Source organism: Podarcis cretensis, assembly GCF_951804945.1.
Source record: "Podarcis cretensis genome assembly, chromosome: 11".
Lineage (NCBI taxonomy): Eukaryota > Metazoa > Chordata > Lepidosauria > Squamata > Lacertidae > Podarcis > Podarcis cretensis.
Window position 1 is genome coordinate 49,135,408 of NC_137180.1, and position 25,620 is coordinate 49,161,027.

General features: G+C 43.5%; 1 protein-coding gene across 1 annotated transcript in view; it reads left to right on the top strand.

Annotated features, from left to right (window-relative positions):
- The first annotated feature begins 6,980 nt into the window (after positions 1-6,980).
- Positions 6,981-25,620, top strand: part of PRLR (prolactin receptor) — a 117,405-nt gene continuing 98,765 nt past the window's right edge. The window contains exon 1 of the mRNA XM_079994811.1: positions 6,981-7,090. The gene's annotated coding sequence lies outside the window, so the exon portion shown is untranslated. The remainder of the gene's footprint in view (positions 7,091-25,620) is intronic.

Below are 25,620 nucleotides of genomic sequence, written 5' to 3' on the forward strand. Positions count from 1 at the left end.
TTCAGACAGCCCAATTCAGCTTTGGACTACTTTTATCATGTACTGTTTTTGTTGTGCTTAATTAAACAGTCGTACTGAATTCACTGGGGCTTCTTTGCACACAATAGGGGCCTTCTTCAGCACTCTTAAGTTCTGTCGCTGGGATGGAGCCACCTGTGGCAGCCCCTCACCTGACCTTCTCACATTGAGCAGGAAATACTTTTGCTATGAATTGGGCTGGTGGGAGTCTAGAGGGCACCAGATCAATTGTTGTTGTTGTTGTTGTTGTTGTTGTTGTTGTTTAGTCGTTTAGTCATGTCCGACTCTTCATGACCCCATGGACCAGAGCACGCCAGGCACTCCTGCCTTCCAGTGCCTCCTGCAGTTTTTCAAACTCATGTTTGTAGCTTCAAGAACACTGTCCAACCATCTTGTCTTCTGTCGTCCCCTTCTCCTTGTGCCCTCAATCTTTCCCAATGTCAGGGTCTTTTCCAGGGAGTCTTCTCTTCTCATGAGGTGGCCAAAGTATTGGAGCCTCAGCTTCATGATCTGTCCTTCCAGTGAGCACTCAGGGTTGATTTCCTTCAGAATGGAGAGGTTTGATCTTCTTGCAGTCCATGGGACTCTCAAGAATCTCCTCCAGCACCATAACTCAAAAGCATCAATTCTTCGGTGATCAGCCTTCTTGATGGTCCAGCTCTCACTTCCATGCATCACTACTGGGAAAACCGTAGCTTTAACTAAACAGACCTTTGTTGGCAAGGTGATGTCTCTGCTTTTTAAGATGCTGTTTAAGTTTGTCATTGCTTTTCTCCCAAGAAGCAGGTGTCTTTTAATTTCGTGACTACTGTAGTTTCCTTAAATCTCAACTGAGATTAACTGTCAGTAGGTTCAGGGTTGACAAGTCCCCTGGCCACTAGCCTACGGGGAATAAATAAAGGAATAAGCAATTACAGGAGTGGGAGAGAAGCAGTCAACGGGAAGTCTATATGCAGGGAGGAAAGGCTTATCTCTTCTCTCCCCCATCATGATCTGGAGACCAGCCCTGCTCCTTTCCTTGTCACAAGGAGTCTTGGGGCAGGGGAGAATCCCCACAGGGACTTTTTCAAAGGCTTCTAATGCCCACTGCCCTCCCAGTAAGGATCAGGCCTTACCTGTAATTTCTTTAGGATAAACAAAGTGTATGCTATGGATTAAGTGAATGTTTAGTTCAGTCCTTAGCTCAACCTCTTTGTCCTGGCGGTGTGACTGCATTTGGTTTCTTTCTGAAGTGTTACGTTGTGTGGGCATAAAGTGTTCTGCAAACATGATGATCCTCAGCTGGCTTGATGTTCTGTGCTATAAATCAGGCCCCCATGCTTACCATACATACATTCTTTCCAGGCACTGTAGCCTACAAAACTCCAGGCTCCTGTTTGCAACCACACAACTGGTACTTAAGCTGTCACATATTTTACACAGCTGGTTCTAAAAACATGGCAGTGAACTAGTTGCCATTTTTATTATTAAACCTATAAACTGAGACTGAGATCTTGCAGCATCTATACCTTAGAAGAGGGTCCTAGCTTATGTCTGTCTTTCTGCTTGAGTTGTAAAGGGACTCTAATGTTATTCACTATCTTCTTCTTCTTTGGCGATCACTCATAGCCGAGTAAGATTGTCTTCCATAAACACAGTTTTAACAATGAGTCCATAGTGACAGTGGAGAAAATATTCACTATATCCTGAGCTAGGCTGATACTGTCCAGATATTAAAGATCTTTATCTGATCCCAATCTGGTAGCAAGAACCTGTGTGTCAACTCTGTCTTATTAGTTGGTATGCTTATTTAAAAACACACCCAAGGCATTTAATGCTGTCAGGTTATATTTTGTAGCCGGCGTCTTGGGGGCTGTGTTTTGCTGAATGAAGTCTTTTGCTGAATGGAAGAACATAAAGTTCCGTGGAGCTGGAAGTGCTTGTTTCTTTTGTAGATTTTAATGAAACTAGAAATGCCAGTTTTATGGAACAGGAATCTTCTGAAATATAGTATATATAAAAATTGATCACTCAGAAAGGTTTACTCTTCCATGCTGAGTACATGTCTGTCCTCATGGACCTGAGGGAGAACCTTACAGTCTCTTCTGTTGACTTTTTGGTTATAAATACACACATCAAGACAGGATTGTGAACAATCCAGTTCTCCATCCAAGGGCACAATATGTTTACTTCTTTCCCTTTTAAACTTCAGTGTTACCTTTTCACACTGTCACATGGGTAATTAGAGACGTGAACAAGTGATTCTATGATTCTAAGTAAATATATCTGTGGGAGAGGCTAGAAACAACTTTCAGCTGCTGAAGAAAAAGGAGTAGAATAAGCAGCATATCATCTATGGCAACTTTTGGAACTTACAGTGGTACCTCAGGTTACACACGCTTCAGGTTACATACGCTTCAGGTTACACACTCCACTAACCCAGAAATAGTGCTTCAGGTTAAGAACTTTGCTTCAGGATAAGAACAGAAATTGGGCTCCGGCGGCGCGGCAGCAGCAGGAGGCCCCATTAGCTAAAGTGGTGCTTCAGGTTATGAACAGTTTCAGGTTAAGAATGAACCTCCGGAATGAATGAAGTACTTAACCCGAGGTACCACTGTAATGAGGGGTGTTGCTTAGAACACCCCACTTTCCTTCGTGCTTTGAGTAACACCCATGTTGCTAACGATTAGCATACTTAGGAAGTATTCAATGCTTGTCCTGCTCAGAGTAGACCCATTGAGGTTAATGGATATGACTAACTTGGGTTCATTAATTCCAGTGGACTAGTGTTGAATACAACCCTTAATATCATACTTTATTTATACATATAGATATAGGATGGATCTACACACATGAAAAGCCACTATAAATAAGTCAGAAATTAAATCGTTATAACAAAGGGGGGGAAAGCTTTGTAAAAATTGCATAGAATTTTTTTTGCTCTCTGGTGCCATCTGGTGTTGCATGTTTATAACGCATTCAAAGTATTGATTTTTTTACTAATGTAGCTGAGTCCATAGATAGCTATACGACAGAGGGGTGGATTCAAATTTGTACTGTGCTGCTTATTCTATCAAGAGTAGCATTTTTTGGCTTGCCAGATGGAACAAACCCCCCCCCCTTCTTCCCCCATACACAGTTCCAGGGGTTCTCCCAATCTCCCCAAGCCAATTTTGGGGTGCATGCAGGGGGGGAGAGGGGAGAAAGCCCCTTTGCACAAGCAGAAGTTCCTGCGTGGGGCTTTTGCTGATAAATCTCACCCCTATTTTGTAACTAAATTGAAGTTTGCACCTTCGGATGTTATAGCTGGCAGCCTTCAACAGATTCGTTGCAGTAGGCAGTGTTTGAAATTGATCAAAGTGGTTTTGGGGGGAAAAGGAAAGCAGACATACACAATATCAACCTAGACTGTGTTTCTAACAGTGCTAAATAAGAAGGATAAATGGCAATCTCTAATTTGATGCTTTTAGTTTTGAGAGCTGTTACAATGAAGTATAATTAGGGCAATGAAACTGAATTTGGAATGACAACGGGGGGAAGCTGTGGATATGATAATGTAACGAGAAAATGCTTGCAACTTGGGGCTTGGATCACATGGCATTTGAGATGATGCTAACAATAGGGCGATATGGATACTGCAAAACACATTCAGATAACATTTAAATCCTGGACCAATGATAAGCCAGAAATGAATGCAGGGTCTGTAAACACAATTTCCACTTAAAGATTGCAAGTTTGACTGCTATATACACTTAGCTGAGATTACCAGTCCTTCCCCGCTGGACTTTAGAAGAACTTGCTGAATCAGGCCAAAGTCTCATCCAGCCACAGCATCCTGTTCTCACAGTTGCTAACCGGATGCCTGTGGCAAACTCAAGGGCAAGACCTGAGGGCAACACCATGCTTGCCTTTCTGCGGTTTTCAGAAGCATACTGCCTCTGACTGTGGTGGCAGAGCATTACTTCAACAGACTTACTTCCGAGTATATATGCACAACCAGTAGTGATGTATGGAAGTGAGAGCTGGACCATAAAGAAGGCTGATCGCCAAAGAACTGATGCTTTTGAATTATGGTGCTGGAGGAGACTCTTGAGAGTCCCATGGACTGCAAGAAGATCAAACCTATCCATTCTTAAGGCAATCAGCCCTGAGCGCTCACTGGAAGGACAGATCCTGAAGCTGAGGCTCCAATACTTTGGCCGCCTCATGAGAAGAGAAGACTCCCTGGAAAAGACCCTGATGTTGGGAAAGATTGAGGGCACAAGGAGAAGGGGACAACAGAGGACGAGATGGTTGGATAGTGTTCTCAAAGCTACCAGCATGAGTTTGACCAAACTGCGGGAGGCAGTGGAAGACAGGAGTGCCTGGCATGCTCTGGTCCATGGGGTCACGAAGAGTCGGACACGACTAAATGACTAAACAACAACAACAAGTAGCCACCATCAGGACTTTTTGCAGTGGATTATGCTGGATGTGTGTCTGTTCAGAATCTATTGCTGCCCATTAGTTTCATTGGGTAGCCGCCAGGCCTTAATATAATGAGAGATGGATAATTTTTTCTCCCTATCCACAGTTTTAGAAATATATAACCTTTGATGTCATTTGTCTGTAATTATTTGCTCTATTTTTGTCATGTTGCTCCAATTTATTTTTGTGCTATGCATTGCATCCTATCTTTTTCTATGATTTGGCAGATGCACTTGCTTAGAGAAATCTTAAATCCTAGCAGGGCCTAATTACTGCTCTCACAGTCATGGCTGAGCAGCAATATGGGGAAAGAAATGTCACAGCTTCTGTAACAGAAACCTGTTACCTCAAAACGCTTCTGCCAGTGTCCCTGTGTTTTGATGCAAAATGGATATTCCTTTATCTCAGGATAATTAGCATAATTGTTAGTTAATTGTGGCACTTGAGGTGGGCAACAAAAGTAAAATGTATAACTAGTTAAAAAAGAAGATAAAACAACATCTAGTTAACACATGATAACATATTTAGGCTATAATCCTATGAGCATTCCATGGGCCATAGGATGGTATGAAAGAGACATAGCTCAGTGTCTCAGGTATAGCATCTGCTTAGCATTCAGAAGGTTCCAGGTTCTCGGTAGTTCCACCATCTCAGCAGTTCCAGGAGAGGGGTGGTCCAAGAGCTGGCATTCTCATACCCTCCAACATCTCACTGATCGATATTGGGATGCTAGTCTTTTGCTCCCGAGTTCTTGTGGGACTCACATCAGAGTGCCGGACCAAGAAATGGGACATCCAATCAGAAGCTGAGGTGGCTTCTGTAATTCCAGGATGTCCCACTGAACTTATGATGGTTGAGGGGGTATGCATTCTCTGTGGCAGCCCCAAAGTTGTAGAATTCTCTCCCCACCTTTGCTATACGGTTTTTGGTGAATGCTGAGGATGCACCCTGACCTTTGACCCCTGAGAGGTGTGTTTTCAGGATTCACTCTATTCCTGAGACTGTAATTTCTTTAGGTAAAGGGACCCCTGACCATTAGGTCCAGTCGTGGCGGACTCTGGGGTTGTGGCACTCATCTTGCTTTTGTATAGCTTCCGGGTCATGTGGCCAGCATGACTAAGCCACTTCTGGTGAACCAGAGCAGTGCATGGAAATGTCGTTTACCTTCCTGCCAATTTATCTACTTGCACTTTGATGTGCTTTCAAACTGCTAGGTTGGCAGGGGCAAGGACTGAGCAATGGCAGCTCACCCCATCGCGGGGATTCGAACCACCGACCTTCTGATCGGCAAGTCCTAGGCTCTGTGGTTTAACCCACAGCACCACCTGCATCCCTTGTAATTTGTTTAAACTGATTTTAATACTGAATTTTAAATTGTCTGAACAGACGGGGTGGGCCTACAGGAAGCCTGAAAGTAGGACCTAAGTGCTCTTCCCTATTTGTGATTCCCAAAACTGTTTCTGATAGTGGAGGGAGGACATAGCCTAAAATGGAAGACTTGAGTCTAGGCCACCATGTCTTGACATTTCACGTTTCCTCACTCTCACCCTCAGCAGTCAATGATATGGAGCTGAGGATAGGGGACCACTCAACTGCTGTGATGTCCATGATGCCAGGTAAGCTCTACTACAGAAGAAAAGAGAGGAACTAGACCACCATCACCGTCACTATTTTCCAGGCTGCAATCTCAAGGACACTTGTTTGAAAAATAAGTAAAGGTAAAGGTACCCCTGCCTCTACGGGCCAGTCGTGTCCGACTCTAGGGTTGTGCGCCCATCTCACTTAAGAGGCCGGGGGCCAGCGCTGTCCGGAGACACTTCCGGGTCACGTGGCCAGCGTGACGAAGCTGCTCTGGTGAGCCAGCACCAGTGCAGCACACGGAAACGCTGTTTACCTTCCCGCTAGAAAGCGGTACCTATTTATCTACTTGCACTTAGGGGTGCTTTCGAACTGCTAGGTGGGCAGGAGCTGGGACCGAAAGACGGGAGCTCACCCCACCGCGGGGATTCGAACCGCCGACCATACGATCAGCAAGTCCTAGACACTGAGGTTTTACCACCCGTTTGAAAAATAAGTTCCTTTCAAATAAACGGGTCGTCAGAGCAATTGTCAATACTACTGGCCTGGGACTGATGCGTTTGCTTCCCTGTGTTTACTAATGAATTTGCAATGCATTTCCCAGGCAAATAAGACACAAATAATTTCCAGAATGGGAAGGGGGAAAACCAATGAGTAAAAGATTCTCTACAGAGAGAGTGAGAGTGCAGGCAGATGTACACATAAATCATAAAGTAGTAAGTAGGGGTTTTTTTATGTTGACATCAAACCTTGACATCACATGTGGCCAAGGATGCTGTAGCAACTGCAACTGCGTTGTCAAGGAAACAGCCCTGTGCTAAGCAGGCAAGACCAATGAGGATTAAGCATTGCTAGATTCTAGCTAAGCCTCAGTGACCTTATCAGAGCACAACACAATCTATCTGGCATGTACTATGCAGGTATCCCTCTGGAAGGTGAAGGTATCTGCAAACTAGACAAACAACCTTGTGCTGTGTACTTAACTGAAATGTTGAAGGTGGATTATTCAAACAGTTGACTCGTTTCCCAGCTGAGATGGACACTTTCTGTAAGTAAGACAAGTGTTATGAATGACCGGTTATTGTTAAGAAAATTAAAGGTGCGGTAATGGGTGATGACTGAAAATGTTGTTTAGGAAAGTGTTGGCAGCGTTGTTTTTAGAATGCAAGTTTTTAAAAACTTTATGAAGCAGTTGTGATAAACTTAGGATGAACCAGCGCCTCCCAGCCAGAGAGAGCCAGCAATGTTTTCAGCCATGGAATCCGAAAACAGTCAAGTCAGAACAGGAAAGCATAGAAGAGCGCAGAAAGGCAGCTGAGTCAACCAGCCTCACTTTTCCTTTAAGTAAGCAGTTCATTCTTAAATATTGACTGGTGCTTTGCATTTGCGGTGCTGAAATAATAAGCTTACACCCCACTGGGTGACACAAGTTTATTTTATCAGGAGATTGACAGGTCGTTTTGGGAGAGAAGGCACCGATATACCAAACTCAGCCATTGTACCCTAATATGCACAAAAGAGAATATCATGTTGGAGGGGTGGGTGTGGAAAGATATGCAGAGAAGTATTTTTGGTATTGAAATAACGACACAGTGCACAAGCACTGACTTCGCCTGCCTTTACTCTTTTGCTTTCTTTCTTGTTTCAAATGCTCCCTTGCGACGCAACATGCCTGGTATGTCTAAAAGCATCACAGAGGCATCTGTAACTCTGCAGATTATGAACTCTCAGTCTTTGTCCACCCTCGTGTGTTTATATCTGGGAGAAGCAGCAATTCATCTGGACATAAAACCCAAACATACTTTTATAGGCTGCATGATCCTCCAAGAATGTTAGCGCTTAGCTATTCGTAATTTGCTTAATACAGAGGGTGGAAGGGATTGGCTGAAAGCCAGTAGGGAAACTATAATCAGCCACACTCTAGTTGCTTACGATGTGAGCATGCTTAGCACAATCCAGCCAAAGTTAAGCGCTTTCAAGTCTGGAAGAGTTAAGCTGCAATCCACTAACCCGGGAGTAAGCACTGTTAAACGCCATTGACAGCTGATATGATTGGGAAATGCTAGAGATTGGTTGGGTCGTATCCATTGTGATACTGTTTGTTGATTCCTCTTCTGTTAAATTTAATAAAAGCTAAAAATGCCCTTGTACCAATGATGAGGGTACAAAAGCAATATTAATTGGTAAAAAAAAGTAAATATGAATTTGGTGGGGTGGGAAAAGAAAAGAGTACAATCCTAGCGAAAGATGTGAAAAAGAATTCTAGAATGGAAGAAAAGGATTTTGTTAAAAAGCACCGGGGTGTGGAAAGCTTGGCATGTGCTTTGAAAAATCAGTCTTGAAATATGAACTTGCACATGTAGCTCTGCGAGGCGTCTCCTAACAACTCTCAGTGCCCTTCAGAAACTACAGTTCCCAGAATTCTTTGGGGGAAGCCACGACTGTTTAAAGCAGTATCATAGCTCTTTAAATGGTGTAAATGAGATGATAATAGTACATGTTGCTTTTATTGTAATTATTTGTACGGTTTGATAGATTTTATATATGTTTATAGTTGTACTTCTAACAGTGCCTAATTGTTTTGGGTTTTTAAAAAAAATTATTGCTTTTTCTATGTTGTTAGTGGTTTGCATTTTTATGTTAGCCTCCTTGAGTGCTGTCAGGGAAAATGATGGGGTACAAATAAATATATCATAATAATGGTGATGATAATAAATACGGTGTTTTTAAGAGAAACAAGCTTCTGCAGGGTTCCTTCTGTTTTTAATTCCAGATCATTTTCCACATTACAAGTTCATGACCTCCCGATATCTGGATTTTTTGGCTGTGTGCCTAATGCACATTAACTAGCTCTAACTCCCTGGCGCGGTGGATCCTGTTAGCTTACTTCAATCATTCTTAATCCCAGTTGCAGTGTGTAAAACTCACAATCCCTCCCAGCAGAACATGCTACTCTCATAATTTTTCTTTACCCACAGGGCTCTTGCCACATCCTTCCTGTCCCTCATTTTATTATTTGTTTTATTTATTTAAGCTATTTACAAGGTGGGGGGCATTTTTCAGGTAACCCCCTCCCAAAGGCTGCCTTCACATGGCAGTTTATCTCATTTCCCAAACTGTTTATTTCTGCATTATATTTGAGTTTTCACGTAACATAAAAGCAACTTCTGGCAATCTAGTGGAAGTTTAACGCTCATTTCCACGTTAATTGCTTCCAGAAAAGAAAAGGGGAGAAAACACCAGTTTGTATTTTATTTTTTTTAAATATTTATTTTGGTTTTATGTAATAAAACAGATATTACAATCAAACAAAACAACAGAAAAATACAATAAAAAACAACATAATCCAACAGAGATAAAAAACACAGTATGAAAACATATAACAGAAAAAGTAAAAAAGAACAGAAATTGAAGAAAGATTAGTTTTTGAATTCTTATCTTTACAACCCTCTTTCCTGACTTCCTCACATCTCCCTTTCCTGCATTCCCCTTTGCTCAATCAAATTTAGCAGCTCCTTACCCTCTTTCAAATCTTAATCAATATTATACATTCCAACCTATTATGTCTTCTATTTTCCCTTTTCTTTTTAAATACATTCTTGCATATTCTTTATAACTTAATCCCTTATATCCTTTGTTTAGTTTCGACATGATTTTACTCTGGTCTTACCCTTTTTTCTTAAAACATTTTTGCATATTTCTTTTTACTATGTCACTGATGTAACCCCATTATCCCAGAACATTATGGGAGTAAAGTGATGAAATTTTGAGGTAGTGCCCTTTCTTTCCACTTGCTTGGGTGACTCATGGGGAAAACAGAAGCACAAGTGTGTGGAGGGGGGGGGGACTTGTGATGCTATCTGATGGCGTTTGTTGTTCTGTCATACCAAGCCCACTGTTGTCGGTGAAATTTAGCACAAGATACTGGCTGATCGCCGAAGAATTGATGCTTTTGAATTATGGTGCTGGAGGAGACTCTTGAGAGTCCCATGGACTGCAAGAAGATCAAATGTATCCATTCTGAAGGAAATTAGCCCTGAGTGCTCACTGGAAGGACAGATTGTGAAGCTGAGGCTCCAGTACTTTGGCCACCTCATGAGAAGAGAAGACTCCCTGGAGAAGACCCTGATGTTGGGAAAGATGGAGGGCACAAGGAGAAGGGGACGACAGAGGATGAGATGGTTGGATAGTGTTTTCGAGGTTACCAGCATGAGTCTGACCAAGCTGCGGGGGGCAGTGGAGGACAGGAGTGCCTGGCGTTCTCTGGTCCATGGGGTCACGAAGAGTCGGACACGACTAAACGACTAAACAACAACAACAACAACTGGTGAAATTTGGCACAGTAGAGTGGTACCTCTGGTTGTGAACGGGATCTGTTCTGGAGCCCCGTTCGCAACATGAGCAAACGCAACCCGCGATTCGCCGCTTCTGCACATGTGCGTGACGTCATTTTGCGCGTCTGCGCATCCGCGAGCAGTGAATCCCGGAAGTAACCCTTTCCGGTACTTCCGGGTTGCCGTGGGACACGACCTGAAAGCGCGCAACCTGAAGCAAACATAACAAGAGGTATGACTGTATGTTGGTGTATCAGTCAAAAAGCCACAGTTTCACACAAAGTGGATTTATTTTAATCAAATTCATACAGGCGAGTCCCATTTCCGTGAGGGTTAGGTTCCCGGGTCCTGCATGTATGCGTGAATTTGCGTATAATGAAAATGCCATTGTGTTCATTGGCCAGTGGGATTTCCCGGATACCCACCCCCTTTCCACCCTTTTTTATTTTATTTGCCAAGCACATAAAGCTGAATGTGCACAAGTTGAACCCATGTGGGGGGGGGAGGGGAGGATGCCTGTAGTTTTATTATAAAAGAACATGTAAAGACACAAGCTCTAAGACTTTATTAAGCACAGTGGGTGATTGTGCAGGGGGGATTAGTTTCTAAATTGTATTAATGTAACTTATGGATCTATGGAACCCCTTAAAAAGATACGGGAACTGTTGCTGTTGTTTAGTCGTTTAGTCGTGTCCGACTCTTCGTGACCCCATGGACCAGAGCACACCAGGCACTCCTGTCTTCCACTGCCTCCCGCAGTTTGGTCAAACTCATGCTGGTAGCTTCGAGAACACTATCCAACCATCTCGTCCTCTGTCGTCCCCTTCTCCTTGTGCCCTCCATCTTTCCCAACATCAGGGTCTTTTCCAGGGAGTCTTCTCTTATCATGAGGTCAAAGGCCTGGAAACGATGCCTTATGAGGAACGGCTAAGGGAGCTGGGCATGTTTAGCCTGGAGAAGAGGAGGTTAAGGGGTGATATGATAGCCATGTTCAAAGGATGTCACATAGAGGAGGGAGATAGGTTGTTTTCTGCTGCTCCAGAGAAGCGGACACGGAGCAATGGTTCCAAACTACAAGAAAGAAGATTCCACCTAAACATTAGGAAGAACTTCCTGGCAGTAAGAGCTGTTTGACAGTGGAATTTGCTGCCAAGGAGTGTGGTGGAGTCTCCTTCTTTGGAGGTCTTTAAGCAGAGGCTTGACAACCATATGTCAGGAGTGCTCTAATGGTGTTTCCTGCTTGGCAGGGGGTTGGACTCGATGGCCCTTGTGGTATCTTCCAACTCTATGATTCTATGATTCTAGGTGGCCAAAGTACTGGAGCCTCAGCTTCACGATCTGTCCTTCCAGTGAGCACTCAGGGCTGATTTCCTTCAAAATGGAGAGGTTTGATCTTCTTGCAGTCCATGGGACTCTCAAGAGTCTCCTCCAGCACCATAATTCAAAAGCATCAATTCTTTGGCGATCAGCCTTCTTTATGGTTGCCTTTGTCCACAGAATTTTCTTGGCAGGGATACTGGAGTGACTTGCCGGTTTCTGCTCCAGGTGGATCATGTTTAGTCAAAATTCTCCACTATGACCTGTCCATCTTGGGTGGCCCTACACAGCATAGCTCATAGCTTCTCTGAGTTATTCAAGCCCCTTCGCCACAACAAGGCAGTGATCCATGAAGATATACTAGATATACACAAATTCTTTCCAAGGACTAGAATGAAATTTGGAAATTGCAACCCTTAAAATCTGCTTCCAGTGTTCTTAGGGGAAACTCATTAGCATTATTACACAGATGGTACTGTACTCCTTTGCAAATGTCAAAAATGTTCTGTTCTAATCTATATCATTTAATTGGTGGGGGGGGGTGCAATAAAAGTGGGACATGTTATCATTTATGGTGGGAATGTCAGTTTGTGCAAGATTTTTGGGATTTAATTTTAACAGAAAGGATTAAAAAAACTAAAGAAACTATTGTTTGTTGTTCAACATTAATGTTACTGAATATTTTTGATGATACCAATGTAAATGTCAAAAGAATTGGTCTACTCTTATATAGGATCTTAGCAGCACAAATGGTACTTGCAACTCAGCCCAAAATCTTACACGGGATGCTTGGTATCACTTATTCTGGGATATAGCTATAATGGAGAAAATCACACATAATTTGAGATCTTGACAAGGACTAGCCTCTCCAAACATTTTTAATACGCTTTGGCATTCCTTTATGACATATACAGTGGAACCATAAAGGTAAAGGTAAAGGTACCCCTGCCCGTACGGGCCAGTCTTGACAGACTCTGGGGTTGTGCGCCCATCTCACTTAAGAAGCCAGGGGCCAGCGCTGTCCGGAGACACTTCCGGGTCACGTGGCCAGCGTGACATCGCTGCTCTGGCGAGCCAGAGCCGCACACGGAAACGCCGTTTACCTTCCCGCTGGTAAGCGGTCCCTATTTATCTACTTGCACCCGGAGGTGCTTTCGAACTGCTAGGTTGGCAGGCGCTGGGACCGAGCAGCGGGAGTGCACCCCGCCGCAGGGATTCGAACCGCCGACCTTTCGATCGGCAAGTCCTAGGCGCTGAGGCTTTAACCCACAGCGCCACCTGCGTCTATGTGGAACCATAGACAACCCTTGTCACAAGACTGGCAAATCTAGAACTATACTTGCCAAACTTATAAAGTTGATAATCTATACTTGGACGTTGTTATTTTAATTCATGTGCAACTACTCGTTCAACGTGCCTGTTTTATAGTTTTGTTTCTCATCTTTTAATGTTTGTCTGTTGTTATAATTGTGTTCTCCATTTTATATACATTATAAAATGGTGTGTTTTTTAAAAAAGCCACTGGTACTGCAGTGCAAAAGGAACATTAGAAAATGAGACAGAGGCGCTAGCATTACAATCAGGAATATGAATGCAGTATTTCCCAATATGCACCCAAACTGTGTAAGAGCTGGAAAAAGGATTGCGGAAGGCAAGGAGAGAGATTCTGATATGTGGATGATAATCAGCTTAGCTGATTGTCCATACTTGAAAAAGAGTCCAAAACAGCTTCAGTTTAATCAGCATGAGCACCATCAAACAAGTCCCCCATGACAGACAGTAAGCTGCATTTAGTTAATTTTAAGTGGTGTGCTAGGTGCTGTACAGAGCTTAGAAACAGTAGCCTTGATGTCTGCGGTATAGATGTTACCAAGCCATCTATTTTTAGATTCTGGCTGTCTGGCTGTAGTCCAGGGTCATTTGTATTTACAGGCTAAACCCTCTTTCAAAAGATTTGCATAGGAAAACAGGTTGCGTTTTTAAGTCAGCGCACAGTTTTAAAAACCAACAACCGCCCCGTGCTAAAAAGGTTTTGCCTAGTGAACTGAGGTTCACTGGTTACACTTGAAAGTTTATGCTTTCTATCTGCATTTCAGGTTGTGATAGGGAGTTTTCAGATGCTTGGAAACTCTCTGAACGATGGTGGTGACAGGCTGATCTTTATTAAACCAGAAGGGTCCCCATCTTGTTTTGTCGATGGTACAAAAGCAATAGGCTATTGTTGTCTGTTTTTGATAGAAGACCTTCAAGCAACTGCAGTGCTGGCAAATCCTGTGGGCACAAACCGCCTAAAAGCATATTAAGCAGAGAGTCTCATCTGCTTTCTGTAATTGCATGAAATGTTTTCCCCTTTTTGCATATTTAAAGTGCCCACGATTCCCAAGAAAATTATGTTTGTAGCTGCTCATTAAGTCTGGCATGAACTCTGATGCATGTTTTCTCCTCTACATAGTTCTTCTGCATTTGGGCTGAGATCCTCAGCATGTTCGTTTGGCAGTACATTCCATGCAAAAGCAAAACGGTTCCAAAATAAATGTGTTTGGGGTCAGAGTGCCAGAACGACCTGCCTTTCTTTTTATTTGAGACCTCAGATCCCAGAGATTTGAAAATTAATTTTGGCACTTTTTGACTGTTACAAATAACATTTTCTCATGAGTTGTTTTTTTTTTTAAATAAATTTTTTATTAAGGTTTTAAAGATTACAGAAAGAAAAAAGAAAATAATAACAATCAAGGAGAAAAAATGAAAAAACAATACATATATTTTAAAAAATCATCAAAAACCATAAAACAGAAGAAAAAAACAAAAAATAAAAAAATAAAAAAGTCAAACCTGTACATCACTTGCTTACATCACTTATTTCCTTGACCTCCTCACACCTCCCATTTTTGTATTCTAATTCAATTTGTTATTTCAGCAAATCATTCCAACCTTATTTTTATCTTAATAATTTGTCCTAATATACTATAATTTTACATTCTCTCTTTCACCAACTCATTTTTACTTAATCCTTTATGTCGTTTGTACTAAAACCACATAATTTTCTTTTCCCAACATCTTTCTAACAATCCTTAATTTTGCAATATTTTTGAAGATAAACTTTGAATTTTTTCCAATCTTCTTCCACCGACTCTTCTCCTTGGTCCCGGATTCTGCCAGTCATCTCAGCCAGTTCCATGTACTCCATCACCTTCATCTGCCATTCTTCCCGGGTTCTCATGAGTCCCCCCCCCCCCCCATTAGAGATGTGCAAAATTTTCATCCATGAAAATTCAGAGGTGAAGAAGGAGCTTCAAATGATAGAAAACCTTTCTAGCCTCCTGTCTTTAAAAAAAAGCTCTTTACCATTTGTTTACCGCTGCTTATTTCCCTGCTCTGTATACTGAAGCATATTGGACTCCACACTGCAGGAAGACACTGTCTAATACAGATAAATGCTGGAAGTGTAATGTTGAGAATTTTTATACATTTAAAAATCTTTTTCTTTTTCTTTTTCCAGTTCTCCTTTATCCCCTTACTTATTCCTTTCCTTTGTCAAATTAGCCAGTAAAAAAACAAATGAAGTGGTGGGGGCTAGGCCTATACCACTCCTTCAATGGGGACCCCACAAGGGATACCCCTATTTGATGTAGGGCAGACATGCCCAAGACATCGATCGCGATTGATGAGTCGATTCTGGGACTGATATTGGTTGCTCTGCACTGTGCTCTTGAGGGTTAGAGCTCCAGCAGTGGGGTGAGGGGAATTTGGTGGAGGGGGAAGGCGGGAAATGAAAAGCTGTGTCTGCCCACCCGCTAGTTCAAATGCAAAGAAAGGAATGAGAAAGGAGCCTCACCCCTGCACAAACAATGAGGAAGGCAAAGAACAAAACACATGGGGGGGGCCCTTAGCGCTCCATGAGTTTGAGCAAGGGAAAGGCTTTAATGCAACAAGGTTTTAAAGCTGTGATTTAAAGCAACAGTAGGGGAAAGACGGAGAAGCCCAGCACACTCTGACCAGCTCCTCAGATCTGTGTAAACTAATATAAAAATATAGTTTGACCTTTCTCACTTGTTTAGTTACTTGTCCATCTAACAACTATTTGGATCTGTCATGATGATATCCAAACATAACTACTGTATCTGTGAAACAGAGATCTATCTATCTATCATCTATCTATCTACAGTGGTACCTCGGGTTACATACGCTTCAGGTTACATTCGTTTCAGGTTACAGACTCGGCTAACCCAGAAATAGTACCTCGGGTTAAGAACTTTGCTTCAGGATGAGAACAGAAATCGTGCTCCGGCGGCGCAGCAGCAGTAGGAGGCCCCATTAGCTAAAGTGATGCTTCAGGTTAAGAACAGTTTCAGCTTAAGAACGGACCTCCGGAACAAATTAAGTACATAACCAGAGGTACCACTGTATCTATTGATCTGTCTTAAATGACTTCAGAGGGTGGTAGATCACTGCCAGTTTTTGATATTGGATTGTAGATCACAGCCTACTCAAAGTTGGACATGCCTGATGTGGGTCATAGGCCACTCCCTGAAAGATGTGATTTCCTTGTTTAGGGAAGCGTTTAATGTTTAACAGACCACAGTATTTTAATACTTTGTTGGAAGCCGCCCAGAGTGGCTGGGGAAACCCAGCCAGATGGGCGGGGTATGTATATATGTATGTATAAATAAATAAATATGATTATGATTATGATTATTATCCTTTGATACACTTCCAGCAGACGGACTGGAGTGGGATAGCAATGCCTTAACCCAATGCCTACGCCAAACTGTTCACTACTTTAACCAATAATAGTTGTGCCCCAATAGGCCAGTGTGTGCATATTCATTTCTCCAGGGAAGTGTGGGGTCATGGGGCCTTGGCATGCAACTGAACTTGGGAAAATTAGAAAGTGGGAGAAATGGAAACTAACGCATTTGCTCATCCCTACATCCAAAAAGACCTCATTTTTGAGTCTGACCAACTCAAGAACCAGTTTGAAAAAGTGGTAGAAGCAGGGATTGATTCTCTGCACTCCTGGTGAAAAGCTCATGAGAGTTGCAGTGCTCATCTCCAGCATCAAACCCTTTAAAAAAAATGTATTGAAGCTGCAGCTGCTTCAATGAGCTTCTTCCAGCTTCATTTTCTGACTGCCTGAGACCATTGAGGATTCACAAAATGACTCCTGCTGATTTGCACAAGTATAAATGAGATGAGAATGGAGACCTCTTATTTTGGAAGCCCAGAAAATAGAAGGAGCCATAAATTGCTTGTTTTGTACTGGGAAGACTGTGAAAACTACGCCTCTCAGATTTCATGTTCAATCCATTTTTGACTTTGAAGAACTTCTTTTGTGCTGCTGCTCCTGTTTTTTCTTCTGCTGCTGAAGATTATAGATGAGGCACAATTAAGGGCTCCAGTGTATAGAGCTGCTGCCAAGCCACTGCTGCTTTTGATGTATAGATGTTCTGATCTTAGATCCCTCAAGCATTATGTCTGTCTTCTGTACCATTCTTGTGTATGAAGGATGGGATTTCTTGGCACTGTTGACAGCGTGGTATAGACTAGTCTCCTGGGTAATTGCTTTTAAATTGCAACCCAGATGTGTATATCTTTCAGTGCTTTTGTTCAAGATCTAAAAGGGGGGAAAACACATTTGCCTTCTGTACACAGCTATTGGCAAGGCCCTAACACTACACCCACAAATAGCCAATATTCTGGGGAATTAGTAGGAATGTATGGATGTGGAAATAGCCCTGTTGCGTCTGGAAGCATCAATTTTTTTTCTTTCTCCAAGCAGAATGTTCTGTACAGCAAGGGTGGCCTTTACCATGAATTAGGAAAAAACTACACTGTACGTCAGCAGCATAGAACATTGGCTAGGAAAATGCGTCGTGCAATGAGAGTTGCAGAATGGGTGCTTTATTGGGGTTTAAAATGAATAATAATAAATATGGTTTTTAAAATAGCCTGCTCCCGTAGTTATGTCACTGTGTTGCTGAAAGGTTTTTTGTGGCCCCTTAAGTCCCCTGTTGGGACGCGGGTGGCGCTGTGGGTAAAACCTCAGCGCCTAGGACTTGCCAATCGCATGGTCGGCGTTTCGAATCCCCACGGCGGGGTGCACTCCCATCGTTCGGTCCCAGAGCCTGCCAACCTAGCAGTTCGAAAGCACCTAAATAGGGACCGCTTACCAGCGGGAAGGTAAACGGTGTTCCGTGTGCTGCGCTGGCTCACCAGATGCAGCTTGTCACGCTGGCCACGTGACCCAGAAGTATCTGCGGACAGCGCTGGCTCCCGGCCTATAGAGTGAGATGAGCGCACAACCCTAGAGTCTGGCAAGACTGGCCCGTACGGGCAGGGGTACCTTTAAGTCCCCTGTACACTCTATCTATCTATCTATCTATCTATCTATCTATGGGCTACTCTAGTAGATACTCTGCTGTGACTCAGTGGTTTTCAATGCCATCTAAGCTAGTGTCCATCAACACATTTTGTATACCAGATTTCATAAGTCGATTATGCATTGTGCAAAGAAAGTGCCAAACTTCCTTTTCTTCATCCTGAACCTCTCACCGACCAACCTGATAGGGTAACCCTAAGTTCTAGAATTTTAAGAAGAGGAGGGAAAACAAAGCTTAATAAAAATAATAATAGCCCTCCCATCTGGCTGAGTTTCCCCAGCCATTCTGGGTGGCTCCCAATCAAGTGTTAAAAACAACACAGCATTAAATATTAAAAACTTCCCTAAACAGGGCTGCCTTCAGATGTCTTTTAAAAATAGGATAGCTGCTTATTTCCTTGACATCTGATTGGAGGGCGTTCCACAGGATGGGCACCACTACCGAGAAGGCCCTCTGTCTGGTTCCCTGTAACCTCACTTCTCGCAGGGAGGGAACTGCCAGAAGGCCCTCGACGCTGGAGCTCAGTGTCCGGGCTGAATGATGGGAGTGGAGACGCTCCTCCATCTTTTTCACTCCAGTAAGTGTTTCTTTTGTGAGGGAGATCTGTTGTGTGATGAATTTTAATGGGTAGGAGAGGGCATATTAACTGCAATTTATTTCTCTTGGCACCCACGTATGTGGGTGCAGCAGAGTTTCAAAATCCCATCCTTGGCAACAAAATTAAAAGCATAGGAATTGGGCTATAAAACCTTGTTTTGAGCAAGTCCAGTTATGAAGTAAGCTGGCTTTCCTCTTCCTACCCTGCTCACGAAAGAATCAGGCAACAACTTGTAAAGTAAGTTTTAAACTAAGATTTGCTTACTTTATAATCATGCATTGGTTCACAGCAATTGCAGCAGTAAAAACTATGAAGGCAAAATACTTATACTGTAAATGTAAGTACCTAAAGCTGGAGCAAGTGGATGCATGTCTGCATCCAACGCTGGTGAAAGGAAGAGAGGAAGAAGCAGGAAATACTATATGCTCCTTCCTCTCTAGGAGAGGAGGGGAAATGACATCACACCAAGCCCTCTCTACCCATTGTATTTCTATGGTCTGAGTAGCTGCCTGTCAGCAACACAGCTCTGAGCGCTTAGCCCGTTCTTGTGCTAACTAGCAAGAAAATGCATTTGTTAGGTTTGGCTGCTAATCTCCCACATAAGGCTCATCATATGGCTGAAGATATGGGGAGAAACAGGAAGTAGAAATACCCTGCACTTCCTGTTTCTTGTGCTCTGAAGTGAAACTTTCACGTATAATATAACTTATAAAATATGAGATTTTCACAAAAACATGAGACCTCTTAGAATTTTAGAGACTTTAGAGGTCAGGATTGCCAGAGTGGCACCCCATGGCACTCTAATTCTTGATACCCAGAAAGTTCAGAGTTTGTGTCAATATTCCTTACATCCCTGCATTCATTGTCTGTCTGTGCAAATGGGGGGGGGATCTGCAGCACTTTTCTCCTTCATTTCATGCAGTGTGGGTGGCATGTAACTCACCTATTACACCAGGACTGGCCCAAAATATTTTGCTGCTTCAGGCAGAGCAACAAATGACACACACACACACACACACACACACACACACACACACACCCCGTCTGCAAGTCATGGTGCATAGTATCCTAAGTCATCCTAGTTACTTTGGCAGCTGAGGTAGAAAAATCCCTTTGCATCTCCCTGTTTGCAGTGAATTAAATAATACCCATCAATTTGCTACCTTTTGATCTCACCATAAATCAGCTGCTTGGGGCAGCTGCCCCACTCTAGCCAGAGAGCAGTTGCTGGACTGGAGTGTTGAGTGTTTTCATCCTTGGTGTTGAAATTGTTACTTTGGACGCACTTCTCATCTGCAAGAGGGAATTCATAAATACTGGAGAAAGAGGTTCAGGTTGATGAGGAAGATTTGGAAGGCTGCATGGCAAAGTCTCTGGAATGGCTTTTCATTAACAATATATGCCCAATTACATCCAAAGACCTCTCCTCAAACGGAACGTATAATTGCAAACGCTCGCTAAATAATGCATGATGGCTTACCATAATGAAGAATCCATCATTTCTTTTCTACATCTTTGGAGGGTCTGTAATTAAGCTGGCCTGCCAAACATTTCCATCTTTGCACCTTTCAAAGAAAATTATATATGCAATGCTCAATAGGGAAATTGTGACATATGTAAAATAAAAATAAAAATCAGCCCTTTAATAGAAAGTGAAAGTTGGTCCCCCTTCTTCTAAAGGAACTGAATTGTATGAATGTTTTCCGAATACAAAACAAAATAAAGCACAGTCGTTCATGTTGTATGCTTATTATATATGTCATATTTAGCACTTTAATTCTCCTTCTGCTGTATCATCTTTTCACAGCTATATTACCTGTTATATTTGATCCTGCTGATCTTTCTTTAAAATTTCCCCAAAATGTCTGTCAAGAGCTGTAGGAAATTGCGACTGCAAAATCATTAAATGACTGTGATGTGTAGCCACGCTCTGTAATTGCATAGTGTTTTTAGTTACCGAAATATTTCTGTGCACTCCACCTGGGCTGTTCAGGTTGTGAACTCAAAACAGAAGGTGCCTTGTGATGGTATAAAGCTGGTGTCCCACAACCATTTGCAGTCCGAGGAAACATTTACAGTAGATATCAAAGAAACTGTCATGGGCACTACAAAAAAGAAGAAAACTCTGTAGTGCTTCCAACCACCCCTCAAAACGACTCACACACACACAAAAGGAAAAAAATGCAGGCAAAATAAACAAATCAGACAAATTGCACCATAAACAAGCAACCTCCCCAAACCCTCTAGAAATGTCCCCCCCTCTTCTTCTTCTTCTTCTTCTTCTTCTTCTTCTTCTTCTTCTTCTTCTTCTTGGTATTGGACATTAGCACCGCATTCTCCCATACCGTTTTGGAGAGGCTAACATCCCCAAGTCCTGACAAAAAATAGTTAATGTAACCTTACATTGGGGGGAGCCAACAAGCTGGCTTGACGCCAACAACTCCCCTCAGTTCCAGTGAGTAGGGCCAATGGTCAGAGATGCTGGGAGTTCTGATCAACAACATCGGGAGGGCCCCACATTGGCTGTCCCTGAAATGCATGTGAATAACCATTTCACAATCTACCACTGGAATTAGACATATCAAAATTATGTAACTCATTTCCCAGCGGTATTATGTAAGTCATTACATAAAGACTGGCTTTCTCCTTGTTGCCCTTCTGCCAGCAGGTGAAGGACTTCCTTGGGAACAAGCTTTTGGGAACTGACTGTTTTTAATGAAAGTGCTGGTGCCATGATGGATGAGCCATATGTTTTAATAGAACACATTTGTTGTTTAGTCGTGTCCGACTCTTCGTGACCCCATGGACCAGAGCACGTCAGGCACTCCTGTCTTCCACTGCCTCCCGCAGTTGGGTCAAACTCATGGTGGTAGCTTCAAGAACACTATCCAACTATCTCGTCCTCTGTCATCCCCTTCTCCTTGTGCCCTCCATCTTTCCCGACAGCAGGGTCTTTTCCAGGGAGTCTTCTCTTCTTATGATGTAGCCAAAGTATTGGAGCCTCATCTTCAGGATCCGTCCTTCCAGTGAGCACTCAGGGCTGATTTCCTTCAGAATGGATACATTTGATCTTCTTGCAGTCCATGGGACTCTCAAGAGTCTCCTCCAACACCGTAATTCAAAAGCATCAATTCTTCGGCAATCAGCCTTCTTTATGGTCCAGCTCTCACTTCCATACATCACTACTGGGAAATCCGTAGCTTTAACTATACGGACCTTTCTTGGCAAAGTGATGCCTCTGCTTTTTGCTCCCCCCCCCCCCAGCATAACCCCTCAAAAAAAAAGAAAGAAAGGAAATGTGCCTCTTTTTTAAACACACATCCTGATGAAAGCTTTGCTTTCCCTTTAAAAAATAAAATGAAAAATCAATGAAAACAATCTTTTGCTTCAAATGGGTGAGGTGGAGAGGGGTGGGAAGAAGACAGGCAAACAGAGGTGTAGTTGGAGGGACAGACATTTCTGGCAGATCACAGGGTGAGTATCGGCTCTCTCTCCTTACACAGCGTTGTAGAACTGCATCAGTGAAAACACTCAACACACCCACATTCTGACTCAGAGCTTCAACATTTGCCGGAGGGCACTTCACACCCCATGCCCAGGGGCAGTATATCTCTGAATAACAGAGGCTGTGGACAAACTAGAGTGGATGGCCATTGCCTGTGAAGTAATGCACCAGATGGTGCCTTCCTCCTGTGCTAGGTTAAGTCCTGCTGCACCACTCAGATATCAATCCTTGTCTCTGCCTGGCCCCCTAATTTCTGCCGCCTGAAGCAGCATGCTTCCCTTTGCTTCACAGTACAGCTGCTGCTCCTTCATGTTCCAGTTCAATACTGTCAGCACTGACAGGGCTGAACATTAGCAGCCGTACATGGAAACTGAACCTGGGACCATTTGCATGCAAAATTTGTGCTTTGAGCTTTGACTGTGGATTTTTTTTCATGTACAGTGGACGCTCGGGTTGCGAACGTGATCCGTGCGGGATGCACGTTCACAACCCGCAGCGTTCACAACCTTCAGCAGTGCATTTGCGCACACACGGGTTGTGATTCAGCACTTTTGCGCATGCGCAAGGCGAATTTAGTGCTTCTGTGCATGCATGAAACCCGGAATAATAATAATAATAATAATAATAATAATAATAATAATAATAATTTATTATTTATACCCCGCCCATCTGGCTGGGCCTCCCCAGCCACTCTGGGCGGCTTCCATAAAAACCAAAAATACAGTAAAATATTTCTTCTTAATGTCAGGTAGTTGTTTATCGCTTTGACATCTGCTGGAAGGGCGTTCCACAGGGCGGGGGCCACTACCGAGAAGGCCCTTTGCCTGGTTCCCTATAGCTTTGCTTCTCGCAATGAGGGAACCGCCAGAAGGCCCTCGGCGCTGGACCTCAGCATCCGGGCAGAATGATGGAGGTGGAGACGCTCCTTCAGGTATACTGGACCGAGGCTGTTTAGGGCTTTAAAGGTCAGCATCAACACTTTGAATTGTGCTCGGAAACATACTGGGAGCCAATGTAGGTCTTTCAAGACCGGTGTTATATGGTCTCGGCGGCCGCTCCCAGTCACCAGTCTAGCTGCCACATTCTGGATTAGTTGTAGTTTCTGAGTCACCTTCAAAGGTAGCCCCACGTAGAGTGCATTGCAGTAGTCCAAGCGGGAGATAACTAGAGCGTGCACCACTCTGGCGTGACAGTCCGCGGGCAGGTAGGGTCTCAGCCTGCGTACCAGGTGGAGTTGGTAGACAGCTGCCCTGGACACAGATTTGACCTGTGCCTCCATGGACAGCTGTGAGTCCAAAATGACTCCCAGGCTGCGCACCTGGTCCTTCAGGGGCACAGTTACCCCATTCAGGACCAGGGAATCCTCCACACCTGCCCGCCTCCTGTCCCCCCAAAACAGTACTTCTGTCTTGTCAGGATTCAACCTCAATCTGTTAGCCGCCATCCATCCTCCAACCGCCTCCAGACACTCACACAGGACCTTCACCGCCCTCACTGGTTCTGATTTAAAAGAGAGGTAGGTAACCCATTCCAGTACTTCTGGGTTTCAGTGGGTCCGTAACGCAAAAAAACGCAACCTGAAGCATCTGTAACCCGAGGTATGACTGTAGACTGACATAGCAACCTTTGCTGGTTGTGAATCCAGAGGCTAAAACAGGGAAGACAAAAAAATTTGAGGGATTGTGCAGTTATTTCATTGACACAGATTTTCCTTACAGGTGGGCCAAATTTTACATCATGTTAGTCATGCAGCCCTGCCCTTAAATGCAGGGTTTTGTGGGGTTTTGTTTTTGTTTTTGCAAATAACTAGAGAAAGGAGCCCGGTTCATATTATGACCAACAAATGGAGGGAGGTGAGTCTTTACCAGATTGCCCCCTCAACCTGTCACTGAAACAAAATGCACCCCCCCTTTTGGGGGGAGTTCAAATGACCTGCTTAACTGCTTACCCCTATTCCTCATCCAACAACAACATGCCTTGGCAAATGTATGTAAAGGTGTAACTATTAATCCTACTTGTCTTTGTGCAACAATCAAGATCCAACACTCAGATACAAAGTGTTTCTTAGCTAGGCCGAATAAGAAAACATGTAACTATCCGTACTGCAAAATGATCCTTTGCTACAAAGCGCTTTCCCAGAGAACAGGTGTTTATCTAGAGATTGTTAAAGAATTAAATGTAAGATCAGTGGATAAGGTAAAATCAGTTACCGTACCCTTTCAGCACTCTGCAATTTTAGATACTCCCAAATGGTGTGAACCAATTCGGAAAGTTTACATAAACAGAGTTAGATCCATGAAAGAGGCTTGGCAAAATTAGGACTAAGGCTAAACCAAGACAGAAGTAGGTCATGGAAAATACGCACAATCAAGTCAAGGAGCAGAGAAGTGTATGCAGAGGCTGCAGGAGGCCCAGAGACAAATAATATTAGGATCGGGAATTTGCAAAATGTCGAAGACTAAGGTGTAGCAGGGTAAACAGATGCCAAGATCCAAGGACAGTAAGAACAAGGAGACCCAGGAATAGGAAGTGGGGAGACATCTGATTTAAAAGCAAACCTACCTGACCCACGGGACGCGGGTGGCGCTGTGGGTTAAACCACAGAGCCTAGGGGTGAGCTCCTGTTGCTTGGTCCCTGCTCCTGCCAACCTAGCAGTTCGAAAGCACATCAAAGTGCAAGTAGATAAATAGGTACCACTCCGGCGGGAAGGTAAACAGCGTTTCCGTGTGCTGCTCTGGTTCGCCAGAAGCGGCTTAGTCATGCTGGCCACATGACCCAGAAGCTGTACGCCGGCTCCCTCGGCCAATAAAGCGAGATGAGCGCCGCAACCCCATAGTCAGCCACGACTGGACCTTTACCTTACCCAACCCACACTATCTGAAACAATATGCGAAACAAAGCACAGCCACCCAAACTTTGCACAGTGCTCCAAACTTTGCAATGCCGTTCTCCTGCCAAGCAGTGTCTTGCAAAAATGCGTGTACTAGGCTGAAGTCTGTATAACAAGGCAGGTCTCTGTGAAAATAACATACAGAAATGCAGTACAGTATAGTCAGAAAAATATGTGTTGTGAAATGTGCATATAGGGCAGAATAGCAGGCCAAGGCTCTGCAAAGAAAACTGACCTAATTTGGCTTCATTGAGTTTCACACACCTGGTAGGCTAGCTTTTGCAGGTAAGGGTGTGTTGTGTGGAGTTTCATAAGCAGGTCATCCAGGAGTCCTGAGAATCCTTGAATTTGTTTGGTACCATCTGTGGTTTAGCAGCTTCCAGCCGGGTCAAGCTCTTCCTGTTCCCTTCCAACAACCACCCCTCATAACCTTAACACTGTTCCAATGTTATTGGCAGGGCTGGGCTCAGAAAATCCACATAATTTCATGGGCATCCACACGTGCTTCTGGAATTCATGTAAAAACTTGTTCCACAGATAGATTTACTCCTCA